Below are 15,946 nucleotides of genomic sequence, written 5' to 3'. Positions count from 1 at the left end.
GTGGCGCAGCCGGAAGCATGACATCCTGGTAGTAAGGGTGTTACAGCTGGAACGCGCGAGAGAGAAGGATGGTGGTGAGGGTTCGAATGAGGGGGAAGGGGTTTATGATTTAAATTTACGCCACCTTTACCGTCGAATTTACCGTCAGAAAATTCCGACAGTAAACCATTGCAGGTTACTAAAATACATCATTTCACTAAATTGAGTTACCGTTGGATTAATCTAACAGTAACCCGATGGTAAAGGACGCGCCAATTTAATTGATTTTTCCTCCAAAAATTACCGGCGAATTTACTGTCGAAAAATAGAATTTGTCGGTAATTAAAAAACCTTATGACTTCGATGCGGTTATCGCCGGTAAATCCAATGGTAAATGTGCCGCTACTTGACGGGGCAGAAAATTGCCAATTAAGAATTTATAATAAGTACAACGTTGCAAGTATAGTTCTTAATCGACGAAAATTCCGCTTTTCAATTTAAAAAGGGTTGTCACAATTTAAGAATAAAATACTGGGAGTAGAATTTCCAGGTCGTCTCCCAACGAGTTGATAAGAGAGTGCAATTTATTGGTTAGGAATTTTCTGAGAAATTTTAGAGTTGGAGATTGGAAAAATAAATGATTATAAATTAAAGCAATGAAAATTAACAAGAGGTTTTATATATTGAAATAAAAAGCCTTGACTGAGAGAAGATTAATTGGAAGTTCTATCCTTGTTGAATTTTTCCAAGTGTAATAGTAATAGGTTGTTGTTTCTAGTTAGTTATCCCTTACCAAATAAAGGAAAGTCAAGTAACTGAACCAACTCCAATTCACAAGTCCTAATCCTTTCCTATGGAAGGATTAACGTTAGTGACTAGAGAGTCAGCCAACAACTTCCAATCACCCATTAACACTTGAGTATTCCAACTCAAGGGTCTCCTCTTAATCAACTCCCAAGTCAAGTTGGGAGTCTACTCCATTGACATGAATGCCAATTTCATAAACATATACAGGGAATGAGAAAAAGACATGGTAATTCAAACAAAGTAATAACAGTAAATTAATTAAAGGTAAAAATAATTCTTTGCATTAATAGATTCCAAAATCGAAGATATCCATATGTAACTCTGAACAAACTGAATGAAAAGTAAAAGAGTAAGGAAATAGGAAAGCAAACTGTAATGATAGAGACTTCAAACAGAGGTAGTAACTCTTCTCAATATCCAAATCAAAAGCATAAAACTAGAAATCTATGAATGTGAAGAACCCTAGAGGAAGTAGTAGTTTTTCTCTCTAAGCTTCCCAAAACTAAAGCTGAAATTATCTAAAAGTGAATGTGTGTTGAGTCTCTGCTTGTCCTCTGGCTCTAGTATGTGTTTCTGGGCCGAAAACTGGGTCCAAAACCAGCCCAAAATCATCCCTAGCGTCTGTTGCAATTTCTGCACGTGGCGCACGTCATACGTACGCGTCGATGGTGTTCTGCGCGTGTCACGCGTACGCGTCATTCACGTGCACGCGTCGATGTGCAATTTCTCCTGTCACGCGTACGCGTCAGGTACGCGTACGCGTTGCTGTGAAAAGCTTCAAGTCACGCACACACGTGATCCATGCGTGCGCATCTATCTTCACTGGTCATCTCCTTTGTTTCTTGTATTCTTCAATTTTTGCAAGCTTCCTCTCCATCTTCTAAGCCATTTCTGCCTTATATAGCCTGAAAATACTTAACACATAGATCACAGCATCGAATGGTATAAAGGGAAATTAAAAATACTCAATTTAAAGGCTCAGGAAGCAAGTTTTCAATCATAGAACCAAATCGGGAAGGATTTGTAAAATAATACAAATTGTATGAATAAGTGTGCAAAGAATTGATAAAAACCACTCAATTTAGCACAAGATAAACCATAAAATAGTGGTTTATCAATCTCTCCACATTTAAACATTAGCATGTCCTCATGCTAAGCTCAAGGAGACCAAAAGAATGAAAGGGGGAAAGTAAGACTCATGCAATGCGACCTATATATGAATGCAACTATATGTTAAGATGTTTTTGCCTACTTGGTTAAAAGTAAACAAGTTCTCCAAGACAAACATAAATCAGATTCCACTAATTCAAATCACACAATAAAAGACAAGTAAACTTGTAAGAAGATAGCTCATGAAAGCAGGGAACATAGAGTCAAGCATTGAACCCTGATTGGCAGTGTATATGCACTCTAATCGCTCAAGTGTCAAGGGTTAATCCACTATACTCTTCTCTAGTCATGTTTTCTAAAACTTTGTTCTTCATCTAACCAATCAACAAATATTTAGTATATAAATGCAAACATCATGAGGTCTTTTCAAGGTTGTAATGGGGCCAAGGTAAGGGTGAGGATATATGTATGGCCAAGTGAGCTATAATATGAATCTTTGACTAACCTAAGTTCTCACCTAACACACACACTCTCTATATAATTCAAAAATCATGCCTAGCTACCCAAAATCCCACTTTTTTATCACATACTCATGTATCAATTTTTTAATTCCACTATATATGCATTGATCTTTTTATTGGACTTAACATTGGGGTAATTTTATCCCCTATTCATATGTATTTTTGGTTTTTTTCTTTTTTTTTTATATGTAAAAATAAATGGAAGCATAATATATCAATGCATATGTTTTTTTTTTTCAATTTTCACATGAGTAAGCACCCAAATTCCTAATATTTTTGTCAATAAAACACAACACATTCTCATCAACCCAAGTTCCCATAATTCTCCACACTTAGTTGACACACAATCTCTATCTTAAGCTAACCAAAGATTCAAATGGGATAATTAATTATTTTTCTGCTTAAGGCTAGTGATGTGGTAAAGTACAGAACAAATGGGGATTAAAAGGCTCAAAGTGGCAAACAAAGGTAATTAAAATGGTAGGCTATTTGGGTTAAGTGAGCTAATAACAAATGATGGCCTCAATCATATGTATGCATGCAAATACACTAAACAATGAACATATAGAATAGAACAAACTATAGATTGCAATCATAGGGAATAAAACACACAAGAATAAAAATCATGGTTAACTAATGTAACCATATAATTAAGCTCAAAATCTCAGAGGTTGTGTGTTCTTAGCTATAAACCATGTTCCAAATTACAATTTTTAAACAAGTTTAACACAAATTTTAATTTGAATTAGTGAAATACTATAAAATAGGGTCTTGAAAAGAAATTTATTACTTCAACCAAGCAAAACATACATGCAGACAATTATTATCATGCAATCTATCATATCTAACAAAAGAAAAAATCAAATGTTGGTGTTAAAAGAGAGAGATTACCTCCGGAAGTCAAGGACTGACCTCCCCACACTTAAGGCTTGGCACGGTCCTCCGTGCCGTCAATAAGGAGCAAGGTTGGGCTGGAAGCATCGCCTCCACTGTCTGGCTCATCATGGCTCCCTGTGCTACTAGGTGAAAGGGAATCCTGGGTGTCCTTCTGTTCTGGAGGTGGGTGAGTACTAACAATGAACTCATTCAAATAGTTGTATCGGCGCTTGTTGCGGTGCTCCATTCGCTCCATCCGCCGGTCTTGCCGGTCAAACCTCTGAAGGATCTGAAGGAACATCTGATGGGTGGATGGTGCTTGTGGCATGGATGATGGTGGAGTAGAAGAAGGAGGAGTGTCCAAAGATGGGCCTGGCGGCTGGCTCGCAAAGGAAACGGGGGGTCTGATGTACTTCCCATTCGGGACATACTGATCGGCCCTAGGGATCATGGCCTTCGTGTCTCCTGCCCGATAGGACACACCTGCTACAGAAACTAAATCTAAAATCAAGGCGGGGAAAGGAAGGTTACCCGCTATCTGCACGTGTCCCATGGCCTGCCAGATGTGTGTCGGGGCAGGTTGAGAGGTTGCTCTGTTAGGATGCACCAGATAAGAACAGCCATGTCCGCTGTGAAGGTGGACTCGTGAGTGCTCGAAAAGATATAGTGGGACATAATCTGTGCCCACACGCGAGCCTCCAAGGTAAATGATTGGGCTGAGATGCTCTTGGGTTTTGACCGGTACTGCCCATAGATCCAGGTGCTGCCAGGTTGGGCTATAACTCTAAGGACGCTATCCCAGTCGAACTGATACATCTGGCGCTTAAGAGAGGCCTCTTTTGATATGCATCCAATTCCTCTGGGCTAGGTGGAAGCTCCAGTACTCTCTGTATGGCACCCTCGGAGATAGGGACTTGCTGCTGACGAACATAGACAGTCTGTCGATTAGGCGAGTAGAAGTTGGAGTAGAATTCAACTATCCATGATAGGTTGGCCTCTCGCGGCTGCCTCCTCAAAAATCCCCACCGTCTCCTCTCGATGCGGGGCTCCACAAAATCAACAAAATGCGTTGGGAGAATGAGTAGATGTTCATTGTTGTAGTTCCTCTTTGCTAGGATGGGGAACATCTGCTCGCAATAACGGTTAGTGAACCGTGTGGAGTCTCGTGCGGAAAAGGCTTTCTCTGCTTCATCAACTTTAATGATTCTCTTCACCCGCTTTGTTGGTGGCTTGACGCTTGTAGATGGTGGCGTCTTAGCCAGAGCTCGCTTGGTTCCTCTTCTTGCTGGTGGCTTTTCAGAAGCCTTCTCCTTTCCTCTTTTAGTGGCCATCCTAAAGAAGGAAGAAAGAGAATTAACTTTAAGTATAGATAACTAATAATTGGAAAGAGGAAAATCCAAGTAATAATGAATGCCAAAGTAATAATGATGTCCTATACATAGTAGCTACAACATGCATGGAAGACATTAAGTAAGAATCATGAAGGCAATTCATAATAATTAGATGCAAGAGGGTTAAAAGCATGCAAGTGATAGGCATGAGAAGCATAACTCAAGCATCAATTATTAAATGTACCAAATTAAAGAGCACTTGTATGATAATAATTGTGAATGATAATCTCAATACATGTGGATTACAAGTGTTGGGAAAAAGAGAGGCATTAAAGTGTAAGAGTAAAGTAGAAAAGAGTTCAAAATGCCATGAGAGCTTTTTCACAAACACTTGGTGTGCAAGTTAAAATAGGAATGAAAATAATCAATCCATGTGTATATGAGATCCAAAATTAAATTTCAATTGTCAAATTACTCCTCATTATATCCACAAGCTCTAATATAATAAAATAATACCCAAATAAAGCTCTAACATCAACATAAAAATGTATGGAAAAAGAATAAAAAAGAAACCATAAATAACTAAGCTAATATAAAATTGAGAAGAAAGAAAAATAAATACATGCAATAATTGAAAGAAGAATGAAAGAGTAGAGGAGAGGGAGAGAAGAAACCTGAGGTGGAAGATAAAAAAAATGGAAGAAGAAAGAAGTATGGAGTAAGAAGTAAGAAGAAGGAAAGACGGAAGAAGAAAGAAGGAAGAATTAGGAATAAAAGAGAATTAGGATTTGGGAGGGGAAAAATTAAAACTGGGCAGCACACTGGTGTATTGGTGCGGTGCATGCGACGCGCACGCGTACCTTACGCGTATGCGTGGGCAACGCAAAATTGGGGGTGACGCGTAAGCATCGGTCACGCGTACGCGTGACCATGATTGTGCTAATCGTGCGAGACCAGCCCCGCTCACGCACAACTCTCTGTTCATGCTGGGTTGGGTGCCAAAATTTTATACGACGCGTGCCTGTCAGGCACGCGCACGCGTGGGTGGCCATTAGGTTAAATGGCGCGTACGCATCATGGACGCGTACGCGTGCGTGAGTTTGTGCCTCTAGCACAGTGCCAGCCCCAGACCATCATGACTCTCTGTTCAGCATGCTATTTATGCCAATTGCCATATCGACGCGTGCGCGTGCTAGACGCATACGCGTGGGTTGCCAAAGTAGCAAGTGACGTGCACGCGTGATGTACGCGCACACGTGGGCTTGCTTGTGTGCAAAGCACGCTTCTTGCTCCACTCCCACGCAACTCTCTGTTCAAACTTAATGTTTTTCGCATTCACATATGACGCGTGCACGTCCTAGACGCTTGCGCGTCGAATGCGTTTCTTTTTTTTTTATATGCAGAATTCAGGTGATGATGCAGAAATTTTGAATGATCACTAATAAAAATAAAATGAAATAAAATTAAGAATAAAAAGGGACGATCATACCATGGTGGGTTGTCTCCCACCTAGCACTTTTCTTTTACCTCCTTAAGTTGGACGGTCCACAAGCTCAGTCTTCTTCTGTTGGTGGATCCTCCAAGAGGAAGACCTCCAGCTCCTTATTGTTCTTTATTTTCTCACCATGATACAGCTTCAAGCGGTGGCCGTTGAATTTGATGAATTTGGAGCTTGAGGGATGACTCAGGTGGAAGACTCCGTATGGCTCTGCCTTCTCTACTCTATAGGGACCTTCCCATCTTGATCTCAGCTTGCCTGGCATGAGCCTCAACCTTGAGTTATAAAGGAGAACCAGCTCTCCAGGTCTGAACTCTCTTCTCTTGATATGCTTGTCATGTACAGCCTTCACCTTCTCTTTGTATAGCCTGGAGTTGTCATATGCTTCGAGTCGAAGGTTCTCTAGTTCTGCTAGTTGCAGCTTCTTTTTAGCATCGGCTTTCTCAAATCCCATATTGCATTCCCTTACAGCCCAAAATGCCTTGTGTTCCACCTCCACTAGGAGGTGACAAGCCTTTCCGTAGACTAGGCGGAAGGGACTCATTCCGATGGGTGTCTTGTACGCTGTCTGATAAGCCCAAAGCGCATCTACAAGTCTGGTACTCCAGTCTTTTCTATGAGGCTTGACAATCTTCTCCAATATGCACTTTATCTCTCTGTTAGACACCTCGGCTTGCCCATTGGTCTGAGGATGGTAAGCCGTTGCTATCTTGTGAACAATGCCATGTTTCTTCAGTAGACTTGTCAATCTCCTGTTACAAAAATGAGTGCCTTGATCACTCACGATTGCCCGTGGTGATCCAAAGCGACAGATAATATTATTTCGAACAAAGGAGACAATAATGTTAGCATCATCAGTGCGGGTAGGAATTGCCTCTACTCATTTAGAAACATAATCAACAGCTAACAATATGTATAAGAAACCACTAGAGTTTGGAAATGGACCCATGAAGTCAATACCCCAAACATAAAAAATTTCACAGAATAACATAAGCTGTTGGGGCATCTCATCCCTCTTGGTTATATTCCCAAACCTTTGGCAAGGGGAGCAAGATTTACAGAAGGCAGTAGCATCTTTAAAAAGAGTGGGCCACCAGAATCCACAGTCTAAAATTTTTCTAGCTGTTCTTTGAGGACCAAAATGTTCACCACTCTCAGAAGAGTGGCAGGCCTCTAAAATTGACTGGAATTCTGATTGTGGCACACACTTTCTAATTATCTGGTCAGCACCATACCTCCATAAATATGGTTCATCCCATATATAATAATTGGACTCGCTTTTAAGCTTGTCCCTTTGATGCTTAGTAAAATTGGGAGGGAAGGTATGACTAACCAAATAATTAGCTATAAGTGCATACCAAAGAACTACCTTAGATATTGCATGCAAGCTATCAAATGGAAAAGCATCATTGATAGTAGTGGAGTCACTCTTAATGTGCTCTAGGCGACTCAAGTGGTCCGCCACTAAATTCTGGGAACTACTCCTATCTTTGATTTCTAAATCAAATTCAAGCAGCAACAATATCCAACTATTAACCTTGGTTTGGTCTCTTTTTTAGCTAACAAATATTTTAGAGCTGCATGGTCTGAGTATACTACCACCTTAGTACTAAGTAAATAGGCTCAAAATTTATCCAGAGCAAAAACAATAGCCAGAAGCTCTTTTTTAGTGGTAGTATAATTAGACTGAGCAGCGTCTAAGGTCTTAGAAGCATAAGCAATTATATAAGGGTCCTTACCTTCACGCTGAGCCAGCGCCGCTCCTACTGCATAGTTGGAGGTGTCACACATAATCTCAAATGGCTGACTCTAGTCGGGCCCTCTCACAATCAGAGCTTGAGTCAAGGCGATCTTCAGCTTATCAAACGCTTCCATGCAGTCCTCACTCAGCTCGAACTCAACATCCTTCTGCAGCAGTCGGGATAAAGGCAATGCTACCTTGCTGAAGTCCTTGATAAATCTACGGTAGAAACCTGCATGACCAAGGAACGAACAGACTTCCCTCACGGAGGAGGGGTAAGGTAAACCAGAAATAACATCTACCTTTGCTGGATCTACAAAAGTACCAGTATTAGAAACAACATGTCCTAGAATAATACATTGTTTTACCATAAAATGACAATTTTCAAAATTTAATACAAAGGTTTGAATTAACACACCTGTCTAATACTCTAGCTAAACTATCCAAGCAAAGGTCAAATGAATCACCATACACACTAAAGTCATCCATGAAAACTTCCATACAGTTCTCAAGGAGATCTGAGAAAATGCTCATCATGCATCTTTGGAACGTAGCTGGTGCATTACTTAAGTGACGATGCCCAAATGCACGGGTTTGGATTTTCGTACTAAAAATAGGATTGACGTTGCTAGTCCAAACCCAACCATTGATCATCAATCAAATTATACTCCTAAAGATGTCACAATCAACACAAAATAACCGGGAGTTTTAAATCCCGGGTCGTTCTCCCTAGGAACTAATGCCAAAGAGTGCACAAAATTTTGGTTGTGGGAAACAAGGGGTGTTTTCAATAATAAGGAAGCAAACAAATAAAGAAATAAAAGAACAAGACAAAATTGCAAATAATAAAGCAATAAAGGAATAAAAGAACTATGTATGTAATATAAACAAGTCAAACTATAAAGTGATTAAAGAGTGGTTTAAAACATAAATGAAACCTTGACTTGGGATGAATTATGGAATCCCTTTCTTGCCATAACCACAACTATAATAATTATCATGAGTTAATCTCGCTTAGTTAACCCTTAACATCGAGGAGTAACTCAAGCAAGCATAATTGACCTTAATCCATAAGTTCTAACTAACTTACCAAACTAGTTGATAAAAGGCTAGCTTTAATGGAAACAAGAATCAACTAACTTCCCAAGAATTACCACTAAATATTGGACATTATGGCTCTAGTAATCCATAAACTCATTTTCCCAAGTCAAGGGGTGGAAAGCTACCCCATAACTAAGATTGGCATTTCATCAAACACATAGAGGGCATAAACACAAAACATGGTAAAATTGGAAAAATAGTAAAAGCTATAAGCCATAAATGATAACAAGCAACCCAAGCAACTCAACAAAAATAAAATAAGCATCAAACATTAAATTCAACAACTAGAAATTCAAAATTGCAAAACTAGGTGTATATTGACAAAGGAAATGAAAATGCAAGAAAGTGTAGAACAAGTACCGTAATAAAAGAGGAATTAAAGAAATATTTACAATAAAATTGCAAAATCCAAAGCCAAAATTGAAGTATAAAATGCTACAAACCCTAATTAAACTTAAGAAAACTTGAGAGAAAATCTAAACTAAACTACCCTAAAACTACTCCTAAAAACTATTCTAAGATGGCTCCCTTGTTATGTGTTGCATTCCCCTTCATATAGCCTCTCAAACCAGCCTCCAAGCCTTCAGAAATGGGCCAAAAAGAGCCCCAAAACACGAGTGCACGTGTATTTTTAATGAAGGCACACACTGGTACCTGTGCGGACGCACAGATGTGTGCATCTGCACACTTCGCCGAATTTGCACTTGTACGTACGCACAGATGCGTACGCACACTTCACGATGCTCTGAATTCGCTCTGCTTGAGTTCCTGTGCGTACGCACAGGTGGTTGTATGCACACACGTATGCTGATCTCCTTCTTGTGTGTACGCACGCATCCTTGTGCGCACGCACGCATGGCTGAGCTCTCCTCCTTTGTTTTCTTCATGCTTTCTCCCAATTGCATGCTCCTCTTCCATTCCCACCAAGCCATTCCTACCTTATTCTTCTGAAACCACTCACAAACAACATCAAGGCATCGAATGGAAGGCAAATAGAATAAAATAGATTAGATTAGGCACAAAAGAGCATATTTTCATAATCAAACGCAATTTGGGAGGAAAGTTCAAAAGCATGCTATTCAAGGGAATAAGTGTAGGTTTATATGATGAAATCCATCCAATTCAAGCTAAAATACATCATCAAATATGGACTCATCAATTCCCCCACACTTAAACAATAGCACGTCCTCATGCTAAACCAAACAAAGGAGAAGGATAAAAGGGAAACATCTTATTGAATGCAACTATCTATATGCATGCAAGTATGTATATACTATATATACCTATATATACTATAGTATCCTATTAAATTGGTGAAAACAAACAATCAAATTCTCAAGCAAGTATATAGACATATAGGGCTAAGCAAAGAAGTAGCTCAATGCAATCAAAATCTAAAGAATTGATTCAACTCATAAAAAAGAAGCAACTTGCAAGAATGCATGATAAGAAGGTATGAAATTATAGAATTGAGTGATTGAACCCTCACTAGGTGTGTATGTGTAACATCCCGCATTTTTGAAAATCTAAATATAAATAAATTGTGATTTTATCTTATTAAGTTTAAACTTTATAATTTTAGAAATTATTTTGTTAGAAATAATTAAATAGATTCGGAGATAGTTTTATTTTGAAATCAATTAATATTTTTAAGTAATCTTATTATAATAGAATATTTTGTATAATTTTAGTAATTGAAAAATAAGAAAGAATTGTATAATTTAATTTAAGTAACTTTTATTCTGAAAAGGTTACGATTTATTTTATTGATTTGATATCTTATTTTATAAATTAATCAATTGAGAGTAATTAAATTAGTTTACTAATATTTGGAGTTAATTCAATTAATATTTTTGTGTAAATTCTTATAATTGGTTATTTTATATAATTTTAAATTAGAATTCAGTAATGAAGGTGTTATATAATTAAATTTAAGAAAATTTCTATTATGAATAAATTATGATTTATTTTATTAGTTTGAGCTCTTAGAGATTAATTTACTAGAGATTAAATTGATTTTTATAAATACTTTGGGTTTTAATTTAATTAAGGTTTATGTACAACCTTTACTACATTTAGTTATTTTATATAAATTAGAATTAAAGTTTTGGTAATAAAAAATAATGAAAAAATTATATCACATAATCTGAATAATTGATATTCTCGGATTTAAGCTGTATTTTATAAAAATGAGATTAGTATGTTCATTTTATGATTTAAATTAAAAATAATTATTTAAACTTATTGATAAATTAATAAAGTTATACGTGTTCCAAAATTAATTTTTACAAGATTATATTTGAATCCTAAATTATCATACTATCTCAAATATTTTGTAAAATTGCTATATTCCCTATATATATATATATATATTATCCTAATATCAAAGAAATCCTGAATCCTAATTGCTACCTAAATCCCTAATCGTACATACATACCAAAAAAATAAAAAAGAAAGGGAAACAGAAGAGGAAAGGGGAAGACCGAGGAGAAGAGAGGGAGGAGGAAGGAGCGACGTGGCCGAGACCTTACCGCCGCCGCTGTTGTGCTGCACATGAGAGTGAGAGAGAGACACACACAGAATGAGCATCGCGAGAATCAAGGGAGGGAGGCACGGTTCGGTCCTGTTGCCGTAGCGGGTTGCGCCTGATCACCATCGCAGAAGCTCCATCGTCGCTGTTGCACATAAGAGGAGGAGATGACATCGTTGATTTTGATTCTGTCTAAGCCCGCATCGCTGCTAGAATCACGAAACGCAGAGGGGAAGGGCGAGACGTGTGGGAAAGAGTGACACACGGAGGAGGGACCTTTCATCTGCCGCCGCGGCCGCCGGAATCTTTGGTCACCGCCATCATTAGTGGTGAGTCAGTTAAGCCCTAGCCATGAGAACCACTATCTCTCAACCCTTGTCACTTTGTAAATACCTTGTATCTACCTCTGATGTTCTTGGCTATGTTATGTTTGTTGGAGCTTGTCTCAATGGAGCCACTGGCGGGGTGTTGCTGCTGCCGGAACCACCGCGAGGTGTTGCTAGGAATCGCCGCTGCCCTGCTTCCGCTAAACTTAGGTTTAACATCCATTGGCCTGGGTTAGTCTTTTTTCCTTATTTCTGCTCCAATTGCACGCTCTATTCTGCCGATTTCTTATTAAACTGCTTGTTCCTTTTTTAATTCAAATTTGGCTTGTGCTCTGTTTTAAATTTCCAGAGCCGCTTCTGCTTTCGATTCTATTGAATTTGAAATCTTCGTTTCGTTGCAACCATGATCACTGTTGTGGGAGCTAACGCCGCTGCTATCTTGATTGAAACTGTTGCATAGCTAGTATTGGTCCAGCCAGCTGCCTCGCTATAATCCCGCCTCCGGGTTCTTTTAATCGCGACATCGAGGTAGGGGGTTTAAAACGATTTCAATTTAAGAATGCCTACAAGGTTTATTGAATAACTGTAAATAGATTTAATATCTGTGAGTAATTGATTGACTATGTGAATATTGAATTGTGGCTGAAATTGTGATTGGAATGGTTGAGATTGTTATTTGGAATTGTTGATTAGTGATATTGATTGATTATGTGGATTGGGAATTGTTTGATGACTAATTGTTGAGAATTTCTGAATTTTAATGGGTTATGTTGGATTTGTTACCGTTGAGCTGTTATTTGGTGTATTGTAATGTTAGTGAACTTGGTTGGTGGTTGATTTGGAGTTGGTTTTGAGGGGTATTGAAGGGTTGGATTTTGAATACAAAATGGTTTGCTGAAAATTAGGTTCTCTTGAAATTAAACGGTAAATTTGAAAGTGAATCAGTGGCTCTATAGTGACTAAAATGATGAGAATTTAAATGTTAAGTAAATTATATTAAGTGTGATTGTTGAGATTTAATTTTGAAGGTTTCATATTAACTGGAACATTAGTTATGATTTTTCAAAGTTAAGTCGTGAATCTGATTTTCTGCACTACTTTAAATGAAATTAGAAACTTTGAAAAGCTATAACTAATTCTATGATTATCGGAATTGCGTGGAACCAAGTCCAAATTAAGCTTGGGACTATAGGGAGCTGAAATGGTAAATTTGAGACTTTTTCATTAATTTTATGATTTATGGTAAATTTTTGAATTATGGATATCAAATCTGGTTTTTCTGCAGAACGTTTAACACAACAGCAACTTGTTTCCTCTATTAAAAATTTTCCAGTTTAAATTTTGAAATGGAAAAAATTTTAAGTGAAACTCTGGTCCTAGTACTTTAAATTCATAAAAATTTAATATTGTTAGAGTTGTGGTTTTAAAGATATGAATTTTTAAAGTAAGATGTATTATGCAGTAAAAGTCAGGTTTTGTTTTCTAAGTCAGTAACTTTGAGACTTTATAATTTTTAATTCTGGAATGATATTAAGATGCAACCAATTGGAAGTGAAAGTGAGTATGTTTAGTACATATGATTCAAATTTCAGGGTTTTCCATGTTTTAATAAGTGAGTTATGGGACTTGGAAGAGGTTGTGTTTAATGATTTGTAAAACAGAATTCTGCAGAAAATTACCTAACTTCCAAGCTACGTAACTCCTTCATTAAAATTGGTATGACCCTGGAACCAATTGAGAAAGAAATTTGGGTAAGTTAAGTTTAACCACATTAATTTTGAAGGTGTTTGGATTTAATTTGGATTTTATATGAAATTTCAAATGTTGTAAGCTGCTGCTGTCTTCTGGTTTTAAAACACTGCAGAACAGTCACGGTTTTGCTTATATTCCCGAAGCTAGAGTCAGTGAAAAGTTATGATTTTTGATTTAATAGAAAGCTTAATCCGAGACGGTCGCATGGATATAAAGTTTGCGTGATTCCGAATTCATTTGATATTTTAAAAACAAAATGGAAATTAGGCTGCCAGGTTGTGTTGACAATTATTTTGGATATGGAATTTAAGAAATAGATTTTATATACTATTATCAAATGTTTTTTTGAGAATATATATTGTCGTGGCAACTGCTGAAAGAGGCTGATGAAATGTTGAGAAAGAAGGAACCCGTAAGGGTGGCTAAGTCCTATTTTTAAAGGAGATTATGTCCAAATTTTTATAAAAGTAAAAGGACTTAATCAAAATGAATACTTGAGACTTGTTTAACGATAATAACTTTACTGATTCTTTTGAGAAAATATATTTGGTTTATAAAGTTGCTAGCAAGGACATGGGTTTTGTCCCGCTTGCATATTTACAATTACAAAAGAGTAAAGAGATAAAGGGAAAAAGAGTAATATAGATACAGATGAAAGAGTATTCAGAGAAAAGTAAAGAGATACAGAGAACAGAACAACTAGAGTAGAGTAAAGAGATGCAGAGAAAAGAGAAACCAGAGCAGAGTAAAGAGATATTTGTATATATATATATTAGTTGCTTGATGCAACCCAGAGTTATATTTATATATATTAGTTGCTTAATGCAACACAGAGCTTCTGTAGGGAAACTAAGTTATCTACAGCCATTTTCCGCTTCCCCAGAGCATAGCAGAGTATATATATATTTTCCTGCAGTAAGCAGAGGCTGTCTCAAATGAGCGGCTATTATTATATGCGCATTTATTTAGGAACGGAAAATCGTATTCGGAAAATCGGGATTACTCGTGACCGGATAAATGTCGGGATTGCGGGCAGCCAACCGACACATGAGCTCATGGCCTGTACTAGGACTAGACATTCATCATATGCATCTATGTGACATTGTTTGGGTGTGTATATTGTAATTGGTTTGCCTATGTGAATAATTCTGTTTAACTGCTAATTGCTATACTTGATGTAATTGCTCTTGATTGTGTTTGAATTTCTTTACTTGTGGTTGTATCTGATTGGCTGGGTTGTAGTGAATTGGGTGTTGATTGAATTGCTTGGGCCTAAGGCCGTGATTGGTTTGTGTTTGAGGTTTAGTAAAGTATGAAAGATTAAGCTGGTTCAGTATAGTCTTAATGAACCTATGCTTGGAACAAATTAGTCATTCATACAGTTTAGGAAAACTTTTAAGACATATATAAAGTAAAATATGGGTTTAGGATTTTGGATAATTAATTGATGCTTCTAAAGAAGATTTTAGATTTTTTGAAAGTTGAGCCATTGGTTTTCAAAAGAAGTGTATATAAGGCGAGCGATGAATACTGCGAATGAAAGTAGTTTTCTTTTCAATGTCTCTAAATGAAATTAACTATTTGCGCTATATTCTTTACTTTCACGGCATTCTCGACCTCTACTGAGAACATGTGGTTTGGTTCTCACCCCAAATTTTCCACCCTTTCAGCGACAGATTTGAAGACGCAATTTGAAGCTGCGAGCGATCAGTAGGTTTTCTTTATGGTTTTAATTGCTTTCATAGAGTCCCCTCGCTATTGTCCTTTGAGAATTCATTTTACATAGAGGGGTAGGTTTAGTATATTGTATTTGAGTTTTATTTGGTCTCTTTTGTATAAGAATTATTATCAATAATATCTATGTGATTATTATTATTTGTGAATGTTTGAATTATGACTTTAATGAACAAAAAAAATTTTTTTGGAATTTTCTTAAAACTGAAACGCGAACTCGATACAAAGGCTCAGTAATTAAATAGTTAATATTAGAAAAGGTCACGTAACGTTCTTTCTAGTAGAAATACCCTGACTTAAGCAAGGTATTTTGCTGGAAGGGATGTTACAGTATGCACTCTAATCACTCGGTGTTTAGGGTTTAATCACTCAAGTCTCCTCTAATCATGCTTTCAAGGAATTACTTTTCATCTAACAATCAACAAGTATTTGATGCATGCATGCAAGTATCATGAGGTCTTTAGAAGGTTGTAATGGGGTTGGGGTAAGGGTAAGATGAATATATGGCTAAGTGGACTAAAAGATTGAATCTTTGATTAGCTTAAGTATCCAACTCAATCTATATCAATCAAATCACAACAATGCATCTTTGCCGCCCATTACTTCTTTTCATATACACATTCATGCCTTAGTTTCTTT

The 15,946-nt window shown here is 37.2% G+C and overlaps 1 long non-coding RNA gene across 1 annotated transcript; it reads left to right on the top strand.

Moving 5' to 3' along the window:
• The first annotated feature begins 11,360 nt into the window (after positions 1-11,360).
• Positions 11,361-15,500, top strand: LOC107637908 (uncharacterized). Its single transcript, XR_015880543.1, has 4 exons — positions 11,361-11,824; positions 11,935-12,052; positions 12,171-12,349; positions 15,244-15,500. It is a non-coding gene; the product is annotated as an uncharacterized LOC107637908 (long non-coding RNA).
• Positions 15,501-15,946: the final 446 nt, after the last annotated feature.

This window comes from Arachis ipaensis, chromosome B4 (assembly GCF_059453495.1).
Source record: "Arachis ipaensis isolate K30076 ecotype BB chromosome B4, ASM5945349v1, whole genome shotgun sequence".
In the NCBI taxonomy this organism is placed as follows: domain Eukaryota; kingdom Viridiplantae; phylum Streptophyta; class Magnoliopsida; order Fabales; family Fabaceae; genus Arachis; species Arachis ipaensis.
Note: the sequence above shows the minus strand (reverse complement) of the source record. Positions and strands in the feature narration are given on the sequence as shown.